The 11,508-nt window shown below is 40.5% G+C and overlaps 1 protein-coding gene across 4 annotated transcripts in view; it reads left to right on the forward strand.

The window, feature by feature from the left end:
• The window catches only part of COL6A6 (collagen type VI alpha 6 chain), a 165,148-nt gene that overhangs the window by 59,903 nt on the left and 93,737 nt on the right, over positions 1-11,508 (forward strand). The window contains exon 1 of one of the 4 annotated variants that reach the window (XM_039523218.1): positions 2,346-2,483. The exons of the other annotated variants lie outside the window; for them this stretch is intronic. The gene's annotated coding sequence lies outside the window, so the exon portion shown is untranslated. Of the gene's footprint in view, positions 1-2,345; positions 2,484-11,508 lie in introns of those variants that run through there. 4 annotated transcript variants of the gene reach the window in all.

The raw sequence follows: 11,508 nt of genomic DNA on the forward strand, positions 1-11,508 counted from the left end.
TTTGAATTGAATTTTTTATTGTATTCAAACATGTTAGTGGTTATTTGTGTTTTCCCCTCTTTGTCCCCTTTTCATTTTTGCCACTAAATGCAACAGAATGAATAATTTCCAGCATGTATATTCCCCACTTCCCCCCACCCCGACTCCATAATTTTTCAATATTTCTCCCAGCTTTGAAAAAGTTAAGAGTGGCAAAAGGAAAAATAAAACACTGTAAATCTGCCCCTCTGTAACATCTCCAAATGTCCTTAAGTTTTAGTGGGAAAAGGAAAAAGAAAAAAAAAAGGGAGGGGAAAAAATTAATAAAGTAAAACAAACCTGTAGACAACATTCATTCATTTGATTGCATTCAGTGGCAAAAAAGAAGGAGGGCTGGAAAAGTGGGGGGGGAGGAGGGGTTAACATTTAAAATTTCCATATAAAAAAACTAAATCAAAACAAAATTTGACATGAATCAAAACAAAAAATTCAATTTGAATCTAAACAAAAATTTTGATCTGAACCATTTTGAAACTTTCTCACAAAATATTTAAATAAAAGGTTTGTCTGAATTTTTTTTTCAGAGGAAGAAATGGGGTTTCTACAAGTTCTAGTTCAGTCCCCTTCCATCCAAGTGCTGGTTACCTCTTCACCAGCATCATGCCCCTGCAAAGTGACATTTTTCAAGTTATGGCAGCACGATTTGTTATTTAAAAATATAAAATAATCCAAAGAAAAATATCCAGAAAGTCCTATAATCCCATGACAGACTGCCTTAGCAGTAGGCTTGGCAGAATTTGATTTTCTTTTCTTTTTTTTCATAATTTTGACTGATATCAGTGTTTAAGTATTTTTTTATTTTGTGTATTTAAATATTTACAGTTGCACAAATAGAGTAAAAGCTTTGTAATCTGGCATGTTGGAGGGGATGGGGGGTGCCATTAATAAAAAATTCCGGTTAACTAAGAGTTATCGTTACCAATGGAATACCAATTTTCAAAGAATTAGAATACAATAAAATGAATAAAGTATACAATAGTATACAGGTACTCACCAGTCCAGAGCTTTCTGGTTGAATTAGGGTGGAGGGTCAGAGAGTGGGAGGGGTCCGACAATTATTTAATGACAGTACATGTTGAAAAAATTAAAGCTTTGTAACCTTTAAAATGCAATTTTTCAACACCATATGTCAAAATATACAAAGTAAATAACCCTAAATCAAACTCTAAGAAGTTCTCAAGCAGCATTTTTCTTACTTTGCCTATCTGTGCATTTTGATTATTATCAGTGGAAATATTTTTTGTGGGTTTGTGTGTGTGCGCGTATGAGAAAATCAATGTTGAACAGTTACTGATTAAAAAAATCTCCTCTTTCCAAGCCTCTGATCCTTTTAGGGCACACTCACTTCAAATAAACATCTAGTTTTGGCTTTTGTTATGCACTGTTGTCAATTAGTGTGCCATACTCTTCATCATAGATCTCCTCCTCCTCCTAAACTCCAGCTTAGGTTTGGGGCACCAGAAGTATGTTGTAGCAGGACAGGGTAGCTTACACTGCTGCTGCCCTTAAGTGAACCTGTTTTGGGAATAAATGACTTCAGTCTCCCAGAGCTGCCAATTCCATACCTTTCAACAGCACTCAGTTTAAAAATGCCATGTATGGGATGCAACTGTAACATATACTGCATTATCTATCTATCTACCCACTTTTAAAATGGCCATTTCCTCACTCTATATGTGGGAAACTTTCTCTTTAAAATTATTATTGCTAAAATACACAATAGATCATGGCTCTCAGTTTCCGACAAATTTCTGTGGTCCAGCAGGATTTACAGTTTGTATAAGTTACAAATAGAAACTGGAAGAAAGCCGGAAAGTGCTTTCCAGCTAATTATCCCTTTGTGAGCAGTCCAAAAAATGAGTGAGTCAGCTGGGGCAGAAAATTCACTTGGTACATCCTTAAGCCTGTGTTTCTGCATCTTTGCAGCATTACTCCCTAAAGGGGGATGAGGGTCACCTCATTATCCTGGCAGTAAAAAGAACTTGTGATAAGAAGCATGGGAAGGGATTGATACAAATACATTAAGAAAACATCAGCACCCTTTCTAAAAGCTGCTGAGGAAAAAAAACCTTGCCCAAGGCTGCTACCCAGCCCTCAGCTGTAGAATTTACAGGAACGACTGATGCTCAAAGTGAAATCAGGTTAGTAAGTAACCCAGGAGAGTGGTGAAGCCCTGAGTTTCACCCTCATAGCTGCTGCTGCTGCTGCTGGCAGTGAACTCGGCACTGAAGACCAACCTTCTTCACTGTGTGAGGAGAAGGGGAGAGATTATTTCTGGTGGTTTGGAAGCCTTTGAAAGAGACATATTTTAATTGTCATAATGGGAGGGCTTTTTTTTTTTTGGCAAACCACTGATAGAGTTGCTTTAAAAAGGGGTTCTGTCTTTCCTGAGCCACTTTAGAGGGTCTAAAGTTTTGAGCTGATAAACATCTTCCCTTTATATGGTAAGTATCACAAGCTGTCTTCTGCATTACCAAGGAAAGGTACAAAATTACATTTCACTCTGTGGCAGGTTTTGTACTTAAATATACTGTCAGTCTGAAATTTTCACTCTGAAGTTTTGGTAATATAAAGATTTTTCTCTAAAATCTCTTGAACTTTGATTTGTATATAAATCTATCAGTATAATCTTTTTCTCTCTCCCCTTATTTATATCATCATATATAGCCAATGTGTGTATACATATTTAAATTTAACTTTTTAACTCTGAATTTCCTGAGTATTCAATGCTTGTTTTTAAGATAATTACAATGTTCCTGTAATGTTTTAGACTCTTAAATTACTGATACATTTGCACAACCCTAATGCCAGATAAATGTTTTACTTTTTTTGTCCACAACTATAGTAAAGGGGAAGGATGGTCCAGTGGCTAGGGCACTAGCTTAGGCTGTAGGAGACCCTGCTTCAATTCCCTTCTCTGCCATGGACCTCCTGTGTGACCTTGGGCAAGTCACTTAGCTTCTCTGTGTCCGACGTCCCTATCTATAAAACTGGAATGATAACACTTCCTCATAAGGGTGTTGTGGGGATAAATACATTCAAGATGGTGATATGCTTTGAGCTTTACAGATAAGAAGTGCTATATAAGAAATAGGCATTATTATTAACACTCCATAAGGCATCCACTTCTTTCTCCATCAGATACTCATAAGCCATATGTACTCCTTTAAACATACTCACACTCTTAACATAAAAATCAACCTCTGTGATGGTAAGATGGAATGGTGTTACATGTATACAGATTGCATGAAAGTCAGATGTGCCAGTTTCTTGATACAAACGTGTATGAGGTTGAAACTAAGATTTTGTGGCAGAGCACAAGTTTGCTAAAACTGAGGTACATGTGGCTTTTCAGTATCTGCTAGAGATGGAGTGAAAGTTATTGATGATGTTGAAGGGTAAGAGAAAGTGGCAATGAATGCCAGAGGCTTTTCCCTTCATATCTTATTTCAATGATTTTAAAATTTTGGATGAGTCTGACGTGTCCTGCTGCAATCTTAACTACGATGAAAGTTTCTGCTTGTGTTAATGTATTGTATATAAATCTATACATATACACGCTGTACTTTTTGTATATTAAAAGATGCTGGTTTGCAAATGAAGGTGTTCCATCCTTGGAAAATCTAATATCCCCAAGATAATTTCATTCTTATTCTGACCTAGATATTACACAAAACTCCAGCATTTATTATTTTTTAATATTTTACTTTTACAAATCAACTTAACATACAGATTATGAAGAATTCCCTAGGTTTTGTCTTATTTATAATCACACATTTTTTCTATTTATGCTCTCACTTGAAGATATTTAGGCATGGTAGTAATTTATATTTGAGAAATTATTCCACTAGAACAGTGGTGGGCAACCTGTGGCCCGCGGGCCGCACGCGACCCATCAGGGTAATCCGCTGGTGGGCCACAAGACAGTTTGTTTACATCGACCATCCACAGGCACGGTCGCCTGCAGCTCTCACTAGCCGCCGTTCACCATTCCCGGCCAGTGGGAACTGCAGGCAGCCGTGCCTGGGGACAGTCGATGTAAACAAACTGTCTCACAGCCCACCAGTGGATTACCCTGACGGGTCGTGTACGGGCCACAGGTTGCACACTAGAAATATATGCATCTAAAGGAAGGATTTTTTAACCTCCTCTAGTAAATGGATATTTTAGACTGAAGACTTTAAAGACAGGGATTACTAGGTTCCTCAAAATTACAATAAGACTTGGTACTAAAAAGCAACAAGTGTATTTCACTTTTCAGGTCTTGATAGGTCGGTGATTTTCAACCTTTCCAGACTACCGTACCCCTTTCAGGAGTCTGATTTGTTTTTCGTACTCTACATTTCACCTCGCTTTAAAACTACTTGCTTACAAAATCAGACATAAAAATACAAAAATGTCTCAGCACCCTATTACTGAAATTTTAGTTTATACTGACTTTGCTAGTGTTTATGTAGCCTGTTGTAAAACTAGGCAAATATCTAGATGAGTTGATGTACCTCCTGGAAGACCTCTGTGTACCCCCAGGGGTTGAAAACCACTACTCTAGGTGATCCTAAAATTGCCATGTTTACAAAGAGCTAGACTTTGTCCAGGACTGCATAACCACTCAGGGGTATACAATCTCCTTCATGCCTCTGTCTGGATCTGGGCATGGAACGGAAAAGTGATAATGTGCCTGACTTGCTCTCCCAGAGTGAGATGTGTGTAGAGACCAGAAGGAAAAACAGGCACATTGGTGAGCCAGGCCAGGAGTATAATTTACCGGTGATTATAGCTGAGTGGTAAAAAGCAAAATCCCCAATAGTATTGTTCAAGCATTTTGAAATAGTATTAAATGTTTGCTATAACATTACATTGCCATCATCATTCAGTATAAAATGTAGTATTAGAAATTAACGATCAGCCCCCTTTCCTCCATTGCATTATCCCCCCCTTCCCACTACCTGCCAGAAGCTCCTCCTTGGGTGTATTGCAAAGAATGGGCTCTGCAGGGGCTCACGGGGACGGAGGTCCCATTCAGGAGAAGGAGGGACCCATATTAGTGGAGGCATTGCATAGTTCTAGAGAAAATGCAGGAGTTTCCCAGAGGGGCAATTTCCTTCCATCACCTTCCTTGCCTCCTCCACCCGGAGGCTTTTACTGTTCCAACTCTCCTTCCTGGAAACTTTTTCTACCCCTACCCTTCCATTGTCTTCCTGTTGAAAAAGCCTGCCATTACGTATGCCCCCAAAACCTAGGTCACCAAAGGCAGGCCCCCGGCAAGGTGTACTATGTGAGACTGCATTGTTTGCACATTCCTAGGAGGAGCAGTTCTCCTCTCCTCCCGTGAAACTGCTTTTCCCAGTAGGTATCTATGATTATAGTAACAGTTACTTGAAACTGCATTTACTTCCACTTCCTGCTTGAACACCTGTGGTGAGGGGTTTGTTGCTTAGTTGGCATGTTTGTTTTGTTTGTAGTAGAGATGCCTGGCCAATGGCAGCCTGGTTCCTGCAGAAGGAACGTTGCCAAGGGGTAGAGGGCTGCCAGAGAAGCAGCACCAAGAAGCCACCCCTCTGTGGGACAGGAAACTTATTCTTCCCTGTAGTTCAGGAGACTCTATGGAACTGAGAGGCAGCACCCTTCCCTTCTTGATGGCTCTACCAATCCCTCCATGTGAGGGGACAATTCAAAGGTAACCCCCTGAGTTGAAGTTGAAATTTATTGGCCCCCTCTCTCCCTTCACATGAGCATTTCTGGGGAGTGTACACTTTGGCTCTTTGCGTGTAGATTTCCTGACGTGATAGATACAAGTAAAACCCTTGTCCTTACGGCTTTATCAACCTGTCGGTTGGCTCTCCCATTTACCTGTGAATTTTACTTAATTTCTCCTGCTTCTCCTTGTGGAAACCATCAACAACCAGCAGAGTTATGTTGTGGGGAGCAGAGTTTAGTACTCTCTAAACGAGATTGCTGCAGCATATTGGCTACTCCCATTATGAGGTAGAATATCTCTTTTGCCTGATGTGACCTTAAATTAAAATATTTTCAACATCAGAATCCATAATCGTGCCATGTGGAATGTGCCCATCTTAGGCCGGTCACATACTCCTTTTTTTTTTTTAAGGAGCTCCATTAACTGTTTTATGAAGCATCTGCAGTGCTATTTTAATACTGCAACAACGTTAAATCATAACTGTTCCAGAACCACAAAGCAGAAGTGACGGGAATGTATCCACCTATGATGCTATATTCCTGAATTCGGTACAATATTTTTTAACAGGAAAAGACAGCGCATGGAGTTGGGGGAAACATTTAATAGATTGTTTGTTTTTCTTGGAGTTTTCCTATAAAAATATGAAACAGGCTTTGGCTAGTCACTTCCATTTTCAAAGAAATCTGAGTAATGTTTGGCAACAAAATTTTAATTAAATAAGCCTTCACATCTGTCATAGCATCACACTTTGAAATTCATGATCAGTTTACTCTACAGCAAGATGTTATGCATAGTTTCAAAATATCATATATAGATAGATAGATAGATATAAAAAAAAATCTGGATCATGGACCTATTTTTTCCACATTTTGAAACTATGCATAACATCTTGCTGTAGAGTAAACTGATCAAAATATTTAAAGAAATAGTATTTTATTATTAACAGTGTGATTAATTGCATGATTAATTGTGGTTAATTTTTTTAATCACGGTCAGGAGCAAGGTCAGGTAAACAGAATTTAATTAGGGCTGTCAAACGATTAAAAAATTAATCATGATTAATCATGCTATTAATCACACTGTTAAACAATAATAGAATACCATTTCTTTAAATATTTTTGGATGTTGATTTCAATTACAACACAGAATACAAAGTGTACAGCGATCGCTTTGTATTTATTTTTTATTACAAGTATTTGCACTGTAAAAAACCCCAAAAGAAATAGGTGAATTGAAAAATACTAATACAAGTCCTGTAGTGCAATCTCTTTATCATGAAAGCTGAACTTACAAATGTTTTAATTATGTAAAAAAAACTGCATTCAAAAATAAAACATTGTAAAATTTTAGAGCCTGCAAGTCTACTCAGTCCTACTTCTTGTTCAGCCAATCGCTCAGACTAACAAGTTTGTTTACATTTGCAGGAGATAATGCGCCCCGATTCTTGTTTACAATATCACCTGAAATTTCAAACAGGTTCTCATGGTATTGTTGTAGCAGGCATCGCAAGATATTTACGTTCCAGATGTACTAAAGATCCATATGTCCCTTCATGTTTCAACCACCATTCCAGGTGACGTGCATCCATGCTGATGATGGGTTCTGCTCCATAATGATCCAAAGCAGTGCGGGCCGATGAATGTTCATTTTCATTATCTGAGTCAGATGCCACCAGCAGAAGGTTGACTTTGTTTTTTGGTGGTTTGGGTTCTGTAGTTTCTGCATTGGAGTGTTGCTCCTTTAAGACTTCTGAAAACATGCTCCACACCTCATTGCTCTCAGATTTTGGAAAAGCAACAAAGAATCCTGTGGCACCTTATAGACTAACAGACGTTTTGCAGCATGAGCTTTCGTGGGTGAATACCCACTTCTTCGGATGCAAGATTTTGGAAGGCACTTCAGATTCTTAAACCTTGGGTCGAGTGATGTAGCTGTCTTTAGAAATCTCACATTGTTACTTTCTTCACATTTTGTCAAATCTGCAGCAAAAGGGTTCTTAAACCGGACAACATGTGCTGTGTCATCATCCAAGACTGCTATAACATGAAATATATGGCAGAATGGAGGCAAAATAGAGTAATTATACCCCAAGGAGTTCAGTCACAAATTTTAATTAACACTTTTTTTTTAAACGAGCGTCATCAGCATGGAAGCATGTCCTCTGGAATAGTGGCCAAAGCATGAAGGGCTATATGAATGTTTGGCATATCTGACATGTAAACACCTTGCAGTGCCAGCTAGAAAAGTGCCATGCAAATTCCTGTTCTCACGTTCTGGTGACATTGTAAATAAGACGGCAGCATTATCGCCTGTAAATGTAAACAAATTTATTTGTCTTAGCGATTGGCTGAACAAGAAATAGGACGGAGTGAACTTTGTTTTCTTTTTGAGTGCAGTTATGTTACCAACAAAATCTACATTTTTAAGTTGCACTTTCACAGCAAAGAGATTGCACTACAGTGAGGTGGCCAACCTGATCTTGAGATGGAGCCAGAATTTACCAATGTACATTGTCAAAGAGCCACAGTAATACATCAGCAGCCCTCCATCAGATCCCCTCCCCCACGTTCCCAGCGCCTCCCCCTCTGGAATGTTGGCACCTGTAGCTCCAGCTCTGGAGTCGGTGCCTATACAAGGAGCCGCATATTAACTTCTGAAGAGGCACATGTGGCTCCGGAGACACAGATTGGACACTCCTGCACTATAGTATTTGTATGAGGTGAATTGAAAAATACTGTTTCTTTTGTTTATCATTTTTACAGTGCAAATATTTATAATAAAAAATAATAATATACACTTTGATTTCAGTTACAACACAGAATACAATATATATGAAAATGTAGAAAAACATTCAAAATATGTAATACCTTTCAATTGGTATTCTATTGCTTAACAGTGCAATTAAAACTGCGATTAATCTTTTTAATCACGACTAATTCTTTTGCATTAATCACGTGAGTTAACTGCAATTAATCGACAGCCCTAAATTTAATACAATGAAACCGACCTTGGATTTGTAAACCTGTCTCACAAATCGCAAGATTGAACAAAGTTATATCTAGCTTGCCTCCTATCCTAAAGCCTTTTCTTCTTATAAATGCAATCAGACAGTATTTGCGTGTGCTGTGAACATTTATATTGTCTGTCAAGCAATAGATTCTGTCTGCTTCCCAGAAGATTAGTATTCCATTCGCTATATTTTTCTACAGCCAAACATAGTTTTCAAGCCACTGACTGTGTGTAATTGGACTACATTTTTTTCAGGTGTTACTTGCGACTGCTCTGATTATTTAAAGAAAGATAAAGTCACAAAACAAAGCGTGGAATCTACACTGTGCTGGATGGTGTCATTTTGATTGACCTTCATAGAAATTGGCTTTGTCACACAGATTCCAAAGATTCCAAGCCTGAATTCATCTCTAGGATACTGATGCAGAGCCCTGCAATGGGACTAAGAAGGGAGGCAATGTGATTCCTCTTCCCTGGGGCTTCAAAGAGCTGATTAGTCCCCCAGTACAGTTTAGGGAAGCCCTTAGCATTGGCTTAACTTGAACCCAGCTGACCATGGTCCTTATGGGTCTTCTGGCAGCTAGGAAATAGTTGTCAATAGGACTGCCTCTGCCACACCTCCACCCACCCCCAAAATGCCCTGATATGCTCCCTATGCTTGGGATTTATATAACAGGGACAGGGGCATGCAGAGCTTGCTGAACCAACTCTACGACTTGCAGAGAGGCTCCTTGAACACAGGATATTCTTTGAGGGTCGTTACAGATGTTTTGCTTAGAGATGTGGCCACAGGAGCAACTGTTCATTCTGTCACTGCCTCAGCCTGTTGGCCATTTGGCAGGGCTCCTTCTGTTTGTATTGCCCTGCTCCTTATCTTGAGGCTGCCTGCTGGCTCCCATTCTCCAATGGGCGGGAAGGACGAGGATTTGTGTTAGGGCTGTTAAGTGTGCGGCAGTTGCAGGTATAGGTCAGAGTGGAGTTTTTTGAGTGTGCATACACCCATAATGCAACTTCCCTTTACAGATCAGTTTATTCTATGGACCTCGTTCTGATTTTAAAGATGCAAGGTGACACATCACAGTAGGGCCAGCCATATGCGGCTTGTCCTGCTCCTTCCACTATCCTCCACTGGAGTGGAGGAACTTGAAGGGTGCAGACTGACGTTCGATTCCAGTGTTTGTGGAAAGGAGGTGGGAGATACAGATTGTCCATGCAGGGAATCTGCACCAACTGCATTTCCCAGCACCCCAGGAGCTCCCTGCATCACAAGGCAGAGAGCTTTTCTGCTAGAGATGGTGGTTCCAAAACAAAGCAGATTCACTGGGTAATGTTCCCTGTGAGAGTGGCTGCAACTGGTGTACAGGTGATGTAGCTTTTAGTCTGTAGTAGTTGCTGCAAAGTGGTTCATAACCAATCTATGATCTCTGCAGAGGATTCCATCTCCCATATGCTTCCTCCAGAGTGTAGTCCATTTACTTCCAACTGTGCAGTGGGTCCAGGATTTGGATGTATGTGGAGATTGTCATAGTAGCCACAGCCCTTACAAAGCAGACATTGATTAATACAGGAATAAGCTAGAAACAAAACAAGTTGGCTTCCATCTGTTGTGGTACCAGAGACTGCACCCTTGCTGGAACTTTCAGTATAGCACAGAGACATCTAGTGGCCAAATAACATTCCTACAAGTAAATATCATGACAGAAGTTAGTACTTCCATAGACAAGTCACTCAGCAACAAGTTGTTATGGACTCACAGGACTCATGCTCTCTCGGCTCCGAACGGTCCCTGGGAGGAACCCCCTTCAGTGTGACACTCCTTTTCAGGAGTCCACTGTTTCTCGGGGGTTAAGCTGTAGGCTCCACTGCCTCCTGGGACCGCACCTCTCTGAGCCTTCAGCACGCCTGTCTCTCGCCGTGGGCCCCCTCAGGGAGTCCACTCGCTCTGGATCCCCAATTCCACATTCAGAGGGAATAATGCAACCCCGATCTCTAGACTGCAGTGACTCTCAGACAGCGTAAAACAGAGGAGTCTATTGAGCGTCTGTAAAAAACATAAGAGGCTCTCAGGGCTCTCGGGTCTAACATCCCTCAGCAAACTACATCTAGGTCTCGTGTCACAATGGCATGCAGAGAGCCATTTCATTGTACAGCTACCACTCTAAATCCTTATTCTCATTTAGCTGTTTTTTATTGTTTAAATATTATGTTTTAATAGCTATACACAAGGGGCACATAAAAACACCCGTAAAACATGGACTCTTAGGAGTTTCTTTATATTAAATCTGAAATGCAGAGAAATATGTAGTTGGAAGGAACAGTGGTAGCATTTTAAGCTGCCTTTCATCATCGCAGAGAGCCTGAGGTGCAATAATAGTCCATTACATTATAAGGCAATGTCCAAATCTTGGCAGGCCAACAGGTTCTCTCTAGGGCCAAAGGGCTCTTCAGGGTTTGCTCTCTAGTAAAAGCACAGCAATTGCTGATTCCATATGAGGAGAGATTAATAAGACTGGGACGCCCCCTAGATTTTGCCGCCCTAGGCACCAGCTTGTTTTGCTGGTGCCTAGAGCCGCCCCTGCCTGAACCGCCTCTGTGCCGAGTGACTGCGGGGACATGCTGGCCACTTCCAGGAGCTGTGTGGAGCCATGGCAGGCAGGGAGCCTGACTTAGTCCTGCTGGGCCACCGACCAGACTATTATGCTGACCAGAGCTGCCAGGGTCCCCTTTCAACTGGGTGTTCCAGTCAAAAACCAGATGCCTGG

Source organism: Mauremys reevesii, linkage group 2 (assembly GCF_016161935.1).
Source record: "Mauremys reevesii isolate NIE-2019 linkage group 2, ASM1616193v1, whole genome shotgun sequence".
NCBI classification, from domain to species: domain Eukaryota; kingdom Metazoa; phylum Chordata; order Testudines; family Geoemydidae; genus Mauremys; species Mauremys reevesii.